Here is a 9204-nt window from a genome sequence, read left to right on the forward strand (position 1 = left end):
TTTTGCTCTTTCCATTGACTATACTATTTGTTACTCGCCCTTCCTCTCACCATAAGCTTAATTTGATGTTTGCTTCTACATGTTCTGTTTCCTGATGCTTGAAAAGTCAGTTCTGATCTTTCTCTCAAGACTCTTCTGAATGTTACTTTCTCTCCAGTAAAAGATAGTGGTTCTTTTCAAACTTTATCCTAGAGCAAAGTGAACAGAATTAATAAAAGTGGAAGAAATCCCAAGGCTCTAGGGAAAGGTTTAGGCTGTAGAGGATGGTTTGAGAGCTGCCTAAGAGGCTGACTCATAGAGGCCATCTTAACCTAAGAAATCAGTGAAGTAGAGAATACCCAACTAAAAATCCTAATAGAGACACAGTGACAAAGAGAAGAGATCAAATTTACAAGAGAGAGACGAGTCTGGGTCTAATGAAGTCCAACAAAGTCTGCAGTTCTTAATGCATATAGATTGGAGCATTTGCACTTCCTCATCAGAGAAACTTGTTAAGTAGTTGATCTGCTCTGTTTCTTTCTGTGCAAAGACATGCTTGGGTCTTACTGAAATCAGGATAACTCTGAATTGTCGAGTCATCAGTGTTGGAAGAGACATTCAAGATCATTCAGCCCAGCTGAGAACCCAGCACTACCGCTGGTTATCTCTAAATCACTGAACTTCACTCACCACTAGATCCAGATACCTCTAAAACACCTCCAGGGATGGTGATTCCACCACGTCTCTGGACAACCTGTTCCAGTGCCTGACCACCCTGACAGTGAAAAAATTGTTTTAATATCTAATCTGAATGTCCCCTGTCTCAGTTTAAGGCTATTTCCTCTTGTCCTCTCACTGCAGGGTTAGTTGAAGGTACTGGGCCCCACCTTACTAACAGCCTCCTTTCAGGCAGTTGTAGAGGGCAGTGAGGATTCCCCTGAGCCTCCACTTCTCGAGGTTAAGCACCCTCAACTCCCTCAGGTGTTTCTCATAAGACATGATCTCTAGATGCTTCATGAGCCTTGTTGTCCCTCTCTGGACATGGTCCAGCACTTCAAAGTCCTTTTTGAGATGAGGGGCTCAGAACTGAGCACAGGACTCTGAGGTGTGACCTCACCAGTACCCAGTTCAGGGAGAAAATCCTTGCCCTGGATCTGCTGGCCACACCATTGCTGATCCAGGCCAGGATGTCATTGGCCTTCTTGGCCACCTGGGCACACCCCAGCTCATGTTCAACTGCTGTCACCAGCACACTCAGGTCCCGTGCTGCTGAACTCTCAAGCCTCAAGTCTGTAAGGCTGCATGGAGTTTGAAAACATTTGTTCTAACCACAAATGCACTTTTTAAAGCACTCTAAGGTACTTAAAAATAACACTCACCACATTGTTTTCATCTTAGATGACCTTTTCCTGTTTTCTTGCAAAGCACATACAAGTGTGAACTGCTTGTCTTACTGCTGAAAGAATAGGAACCAGAGTTTCTCATGACTGCTCACTGTCTGCCTCTCTAAACCAGGACTGCTCTTCTAGAAGCAGCCATGTTTCCTTAACTACCATACATCTAACCAGATGCACCATCACCAAGGAGCCCAAGGGCAGTAAAACAAAATTCTGATTTTTTAAAAAAATATATATTTTATGCGTGTATTGGATGATTTCCTTCATACATCTCAATTATCAATGGGATATTATTTTGAATGCTGATCATACCTCTCTGTCACTACTTGACAGATAAGTAAAAGTTGTCTCTGTCTTTTTAAGTCAGCAGTTGGCTGATTCTATTTGTCTTAAATCTGTAATCTAACACTAACAGTAATGAGATAACTAAGAAAAAAATCAGGAAACTTCTAGTAGCAGAATCTCTGCCATGAGAATCTAAATATATAAACCAGACAGGTAGTATTTTTCATAAACTAGAGCTGACATATCTACAAAGAGAAATAGTTCTTGTAACACACCAGCCCTTCTGAAAGTCAAAAACAGAAGCAGAAACTTTTGAAGCTAAATGCAGACTCTGATAGGAGAAACCTCACAGTTCACTGTGAAGGTCACTGCTATACATTAATTGAAGGAAGTGGTCTCCTTTACTTGAAATGAGAGTTAAAATTAGCTCAGACTCATCCCAAAAATCCAATAATCCATGTTGTAGGCCAAGCTATCACATCCTGTTTCTAAACTTGTATTTGCAATGTTTTACTTCCTTTCCAAAGGCTCATCCCTTGCCAGATACCAAAACTTCTCTTTGCATTGCTGAGCTTCAATAACTACTTGTATTCTTGTTTTTACCTTGTTGTAAATTCTGTTGAGTGTTATCTTTCTATATCATTTTACATTTGCTCTGGGGCATTACTATGCACTTCAGACATGAAAGTGCAATGTATGTGTTACACAATAAATTTTCTATGGTTGATCTGTGCCAATAATAACTGCTTTCAAACCTTAAAACCTGTCCCATGTCAAGTAATACAGAACATTAAAGACTGACTGAGAACCCACAAGACAAAGCAGCATAAAATGTCAATTTGAAATAGAACTAAGGATTTGATAGAACTAAAATTTTTCCCAAATGTCCCCTGTGTTGGACAAAATAACAGTCTGTAGCTGTGGAACTGAATTTTTGTGTTCCCTTTGGGCAGTCCTAACTGCCTCCTCTCAGCACAGATGTGCAGAAAAACATCTGCTGGTGGTGCTGGGAGGTATACAGATTTTTTACTCCCCACTGTGTGTCTATTATGTCAGAGCAGTGACAACACCCAAACAGATACCCCATGGTCAGAGGCAATATTTACCCTTCTGGCTAGTATATTTATCATTTTGCCAGCAGGTTTTTTTCTCATATTTCTGGCTTTGTTTGCATTTGTCAAATATGTTCACCTGTAGGGTTTTTTTCCACTGATGAGTAGCTTTATTCAAGGTACTGGCTTCCATAGTTTAAAAAGCAGATGTCCAGTCTGATGTCTTTGGTCACTGGTGGACCATGCAGCTAAACTCAGGAAAAGGAAAGTACAGCACTGGCCTACCTACCTTCCCTGGGTGGCTGATGTTAACAATAGCTTTAATCAGAAAAGCATGCTGGAATGAAAGGATCAAAGTGAGTTGCTGAAAAAAAAAATCTAGTGGGGATTGTGGGGATTTTCATTTTCACATCTATTTCACATCTAGTTATTTAGGGCATTCTTTTTGTTCATCTTTTCTTTAATCCATTCTGTTTTAAATATCATCTGCTCTCATTTCTATTCTTAAAGAGGCCAGCAGACCAGACTTTATATGTCTCTCTTTCCTACATGTCTTAACTTTCCTTAGAGGCCATTGATCAGTGTGTGATCTATTTTCATTTGGTACACTGACTTTACTAATGACATGCTTCAACTCTTCAGGTCAGCAGTCAGGACAGGTGTAACTCCAATAAACTAAATTTAGCACCATCCACTTTTAAATATTTACATAAATGTAGAAAGCACTTTTACCTGGAAAAACTGGAGATATCAATATATAACACAAGGAAAGAAACACAGAAAAGCTTCTGATGTAAGACAGAAAAGAGCTTATTGAAAAGTGTGGTTCTTGGCTCTCCACAGAATCTCTGAATACATGCCTCTATCATGTCAAAACTTTGATGGTAACATATGGTGTTAAGCCTCCTTACTACATGCTTTTTTTAATCTTACTGTTTTTATCTTAGAGCAGTGTATAGAAGAAATCTATGAAAGAAATCTATGAGTGATTTTTAATTTAGTTTAATAAAGTCCCAATGAGAAAGAGAGGACAGATTAGTTGGTTGCTTCACTTGCCTCTGACAACAGCAGCTTTCAACCTACCTTTTATTCCTGAGCAGACTCTATTCTGCTCTATTCAGAATTGCTTCTGCCACATCTTGCTTTCATAGCAATGAGCTCCTCTTGTACCTACAGTACTAATAAGTGTTCTGGCTTATATCTAATTATGCAGTAACTAATTTTTCTGTAGCTCCTCAACTCTCCTACCTTAAACTTTAATTTTCCAGAGTTGCTGTATATTCAAGCCTTATTAAGACATGCATCACTGTCTTGTTCTGTTTGGACATCAGCTGCAATTGTTGAGGATTAAGAATAATGACTGGTACTCCTGTTTGCCAGAAAATTTGATTCTTTGTGTCTGTTTTGTTCTACAGTCTTAGTTAATTATAGAAAATGAGACACCAAAAGTTTGCAATTTCATAAATGTTCTCCTCTCTTGTGCTTCATGTTTATAACATATAATGAGAAGTAGCCTGTACATATCTAGTTACTAGCAGCATGCACATAAAAAACAAGTATGGTTGTTCTGGATAGAAAAGAGTGTCATAGAGACAGATAACTTATGACATAGACTCTTACATCATGTATCTCATAACTCTGTTCCTGTGTTGTCTGTGTTATCTGAGCCCTAGTAACACTGACTTCTGCCCTTAGGATTCAGGAAGCTGCTATTCTATCCATAGAAAGAAAATAAGCACTTCGTCTAATTGGTAAGCAACTCCCCTGTCCTGTATTCTGCAGTACTTGAAGACTGAAACTGGAAAGGGGAAGGGAGATTAGGAAGGGAAACATACTGACTGAAATACTGACCTCTTTGTTCTGTTTCGAGGATTTTGACAACCCTTTGGCATTATTTCCTTTAACAAGAAAGTTTTATGTGTAAGATATTTGGGCATTGAGAAGGGCTAAATGAAAAGAAAAAAAAAGCCAACACAAAATATTCTAGACAGTTCTTTTAGGGCACAAAACACTACTCCAATTGTTCCTCAATTTTGAAGCTAAGTGTCTCTAATACTGGGCATGAAGCTACCATCACACAGATCTTTGTTCCATCTGCATAATCGATGTAGTTGCATAAGGGACCTAGCAGTCATTTATACAGGAGGCAGGCTAATTCTGGCTATAACAGCTCCATCACCAGCATGTGGTGTCTCTAGACTTACAAAGTTCAAGTACCTTAAATGGGATGAAAAATCACCAGAAGTAGTGGCAGCTTCTGAAAAAAAGATGCTGATTCCAGACCAAGTGGTCACAGTGCCAGGATGTCTCCCTAAATGTCTCATGGATTGATGCTCTTAAACTAAGTAAGCACTTAGGAGCATTTACATTGCAGAAAAAAGCCAGAATGACTGTGATATCTACAGGACACTACATGAAATATTTGCACGTGTTTGTAGTCATTAGGTTTAACAGTTTCTTATGGATGAGTAATACAGTTTGCACTCTTGTTTCTCCTCAGTGCATTTAAAGGTGGCGAATAGTGGCCATAGAGAACTTCACTGAAGGAAGTTATGTATCTGATGATACTCTCTTTTAAAACCTTTAAAGGCAAGAGCTTTAGAGTCTTTTCTTTTGCAGTACTCAACATTGAGGTTAGTATAATCTTTGTTTTGGTTTGACATATGCAAGATAAACAAGCCAAGCTGTGACAAAAACAAAATGAGAAAAATAACACTGTGTGCAAACATGTGGTCTGACTTCACTTTTAGAAGCAGATGCTGTATGAAGCTGTTACTGCACTTTCTGAGGGCAGGGGCTATTGCCTGAAATAAAGCTGTTTGATATTATTCAACCCAGGAAGCACAGGGGAAGAATGAGAGAGTAGTGAGGGTTAAGAGAAAGATGAGTATCTTTGACATTGTCTTCACTTGACACTGACACTTGGCCAGAGCTATATTATTTTCATACTCTATCATTGCATTGGGGGAACACCTTCCAGAGCCATCCATCAATCTTGACCATGTAAGTATGCATTAAATTCAATGAAATAGAGTTTTGTGTCTTTGGGGACCAAATATGGGATCCTATAGCTACCATAACTGCAAGCCTGTCTTCCCGCCAGCCCCAGGGAACTTACACTGAGCAGGCAGGGAGGGAACAGACCTTGGCATCACCCCAGAAGGAACTAAAAGCTAACACAGCCTGTGTGACTGCTGCCCTAAACATCCTCCTCTTTTCTTGGGAGATCTTTCTGGGAAAACATATGATTGCCTTAAGCTCTTGGTAGTCTGCCTGCTTTTTAATTAGTAGATCATTTCAAATGAAACTGCAAAAGAATTTAGATCTTTGGAAACATTGCCAAGCTTCAAACAAAGAAAGTTAAGAGACATGAATTATAGCAGAAACAAATGTTTTGCACTAGCTATGCAGTGATTTAAGGAGAAAAAATGGTATTATACCTGTGTATATGAGCAATCTATGACAGTAAAATCATGTAAGGGAAGTGACAAACTGAAACTGCATGGCAGCATCAGAGCAAATGTTTAATTCTATACCTAGTCCAGCTTTCGTGTGTTTTATACTTTATTTGTAAAGTATGCCTATGCTAGAAACCCTAGAAATTAATACTTTACTGGAAACACAAAAATGAGTGCTCTGGAGAGCAGGGGAAGTGTGGAAAACCAGAGAACATACAGACCCAAATGGGGTGGTAAGGAAAGGCTGATGTGAATATGAAAATTAAGAGGATAAGTTAGGTAATTGTCCTAGTGTGACTTTATGATGCTTGTATCCCCAGTCATCTGTTCTATTTATGGTGGGTGTTAAGTTCTGCACCTTTAAGACTGGTTCGGAGAGCTAAGGGGGGGAGAAGAAGCACAGAGTTTGTTATCAGAAACTGCACTTATTCCCTGCAACCTTCTCACAGACTCTGCTGTCTGCAGCACAGACAGCAGAGAAAGCTCTCCTTTGCTTTTAGTTAGTTTTTAGCTGGCTGGGGCAGAGAAGTTCTCTGGATTGTAGCTTTTCCTTTTCTTGGAGATGCTCTGGACTGAAAACCCAGAAAAACACCAGGAGCTCGCACCTGTGGCCTATCGAGGACCAGGAGACAGCATTGTCCAGCATAGGAGGGACTGATAAGAGACCAAATGAGCCAAGATACATCCCGTGACAAGGACTTTCTGAATTTGCCATCTCTTCAGAACACTGAGAGGTTTTAGTGTTTGATATTATTTATTTTTCATGTTTGTAAGTACTTTGATAGCTAAATAAACAATTTTCTCCACAGAAATCCAAAGAAACCAGTAGAAGGGAGGGGCCACTTGAATTTTCTTTCTAAAAAATACTCATTCAGAAGTTTCCTCCCAAATTCACCCTAAAACAAGACAGTAATAAACTAAGAAGTGAGACTTAGTCAATCACTAAAGACTAAAGTGAAGTAAGATGAGTGATAGAATCAAGACAAGTCACAAAGGATCATGAAGAACGTTGTGTAAGAGCCCCGATTTTAATAACACATTTTCTATAGGGTGATGTTCTAGAAGTAAGCTGCTTATATATGTTGATATGCAATCCAGTGAACACGCTATTCATTGAACTTTGTTGTTTGTCCCATCTTTAAGTAGAATACACTTCTTTTAGGACAGACTGCCATAACCTCTCTTCAACAGCTGAGGGCACTCCATGACCAGCTAAATGAAAAACATGGGTCTACCAAAAGCTAACCTGAAGTAGGAGACCTACCACCTAACCTGACAGCAGAAATCAAATTATTAAGCCAACCAGATGAAAGGTCAGGGCTGCCTGCTAAATAAGTGTCCAGTATGAATTGTGTAGGAGCATATTAAATTAGCTTAGACTGGCATATTGGGTAGGGAAATCATATTACTGGCACCAAATATTCAGAAGGTTCAGCTGAGAGTCAATCTGGAAGCCATGTATATAGTGTTGGCCCTGATTTCATATAAAGCTTTGGTTTCCCTGGCAAAATCATGCTCATGAATACAGCGATGAAGCTCCATAATATTAATGAAGTTGGAAATCCAAGATTTAATGTTCTTCTTTCTGGAAATTTAAGTCTCTGAACACCTCACTTTCATAATGTTAGGGTACGAAAAAGAGGTTCTTGACAAGACCTTCTTCCCACAAGCCTGTGGTTGGACAGCTTCTAACTCTCAAATTCCCATTCCCCATCTGAACCAGGAATTTATGCACACCCCATCTTCCCAGACCCTCAGTAATATGGCTTTTATAAACAGCTGTATACTTGTGTCAAAATGGAGCTGTAGGAATAAGTGTTTGATCTTTTTTCTAGAGACAGAGACAGAAGGAATGCCTGACGCCTGAGGTTAGGCTAGGTTTGCACTGTGTCTTGGCAGGGAAACTGTAACGCTGTATACTGATTTAGCTACAGAGTTGCTACTATCTTAGCCAGTTTTCAAATAAGCTACTTGTGCAGGCTGCAGGTACATTTGAGCATTTTGCTAATGTAATTTGGAAGAAAAAATGGGGGATTACACAGCACAGGCTAGAATGGCTTTCCTTTGCAAAATATAGAAAGGTCAGTTTCAAACATTAACTGCAATGTTATTTTATCCAAGAGATTACCTTTAGAAGAAAATAAGTTTGCTTTGTAAAACCTCACAATAAACAGTATGGTGAACTTGGCACCTTGAGATAAGTCCTAGGTAAATGCTAACCATTTACCTAACTATGCGAAAGTGAGAAAATCACTCTTAGAGTAACTGCTGCGTGGGACAGCCCGGCAGCCTTATGGCCTTTTGTAATTCAGAGGCAACACCGCTTAAATACTTTGTTTCAGCAAAGTAGGTACAAATAGTGTCAGTCCTGCTTACCAGAACACTTTGTGTACTTTAACCACGTGCTTGTGTCCTTGTAAAGTTTAACAATCTTCTCTAAATCTTTACCAGACAAAGCTTGTTTTTCTTACGTTTGCTTTTTACCACGTGCAGTACCACTTCTTTCCAGAAGAGGGAAAACGTGTACTTCCATTCTGCCTATTTCCCCTTTCCCCAAAAGCCTTTCAGCGCAGCAGACCAAAGCAATGTACTGACGCTAAACAAAGGAAAGAGAAATCTCGTTTATTTTTAACTTATTTTGCAAAAATAGGTACTAATTTGGAGAAAGGTAAGGTTATGCGAGGGTAAAAAATATTTGTCTAGGAAGTCAGTGCCTGTCAGACAATGGGCTAAGGGGGCACAGGACTGAATAGTGTCTATGTATCCCAATTTTTCCTTCTTTTTCTTTTTACCTCTACCTCTATGGTTAATGACGAGCAATACTAATGTGATTTGACTAGGTGTTGCAGAGTGAGTTAGGAAGGCACCTGAATGCAGCAGCAAATGTCCATTAAATATTGCAGACAATGAATGTACACAATCCAGTATACTTAACACTTCAGCACTGTTACCTTCCTAAAGCAAAACCTATGGAGAGAAACAAATAAACAATGGTTTTGGCTGGGGGGACTGCTGGGCTGTGTGTTCTGTTAA

This window comes from Vidua macroura, chromosome Z (assembly GCF_024509145.1).
Source record: "Vidua macroura isolate BioBank_ID:100142 chromosome Z, ASM2450914v1, whole genome shotgun sequence".
Taxonomy (NCBI): Eukaryota; Metazoa; Chordata; class Aves; order Passeriformes; family Viduidae; genus Vidua; species Vidua macroura.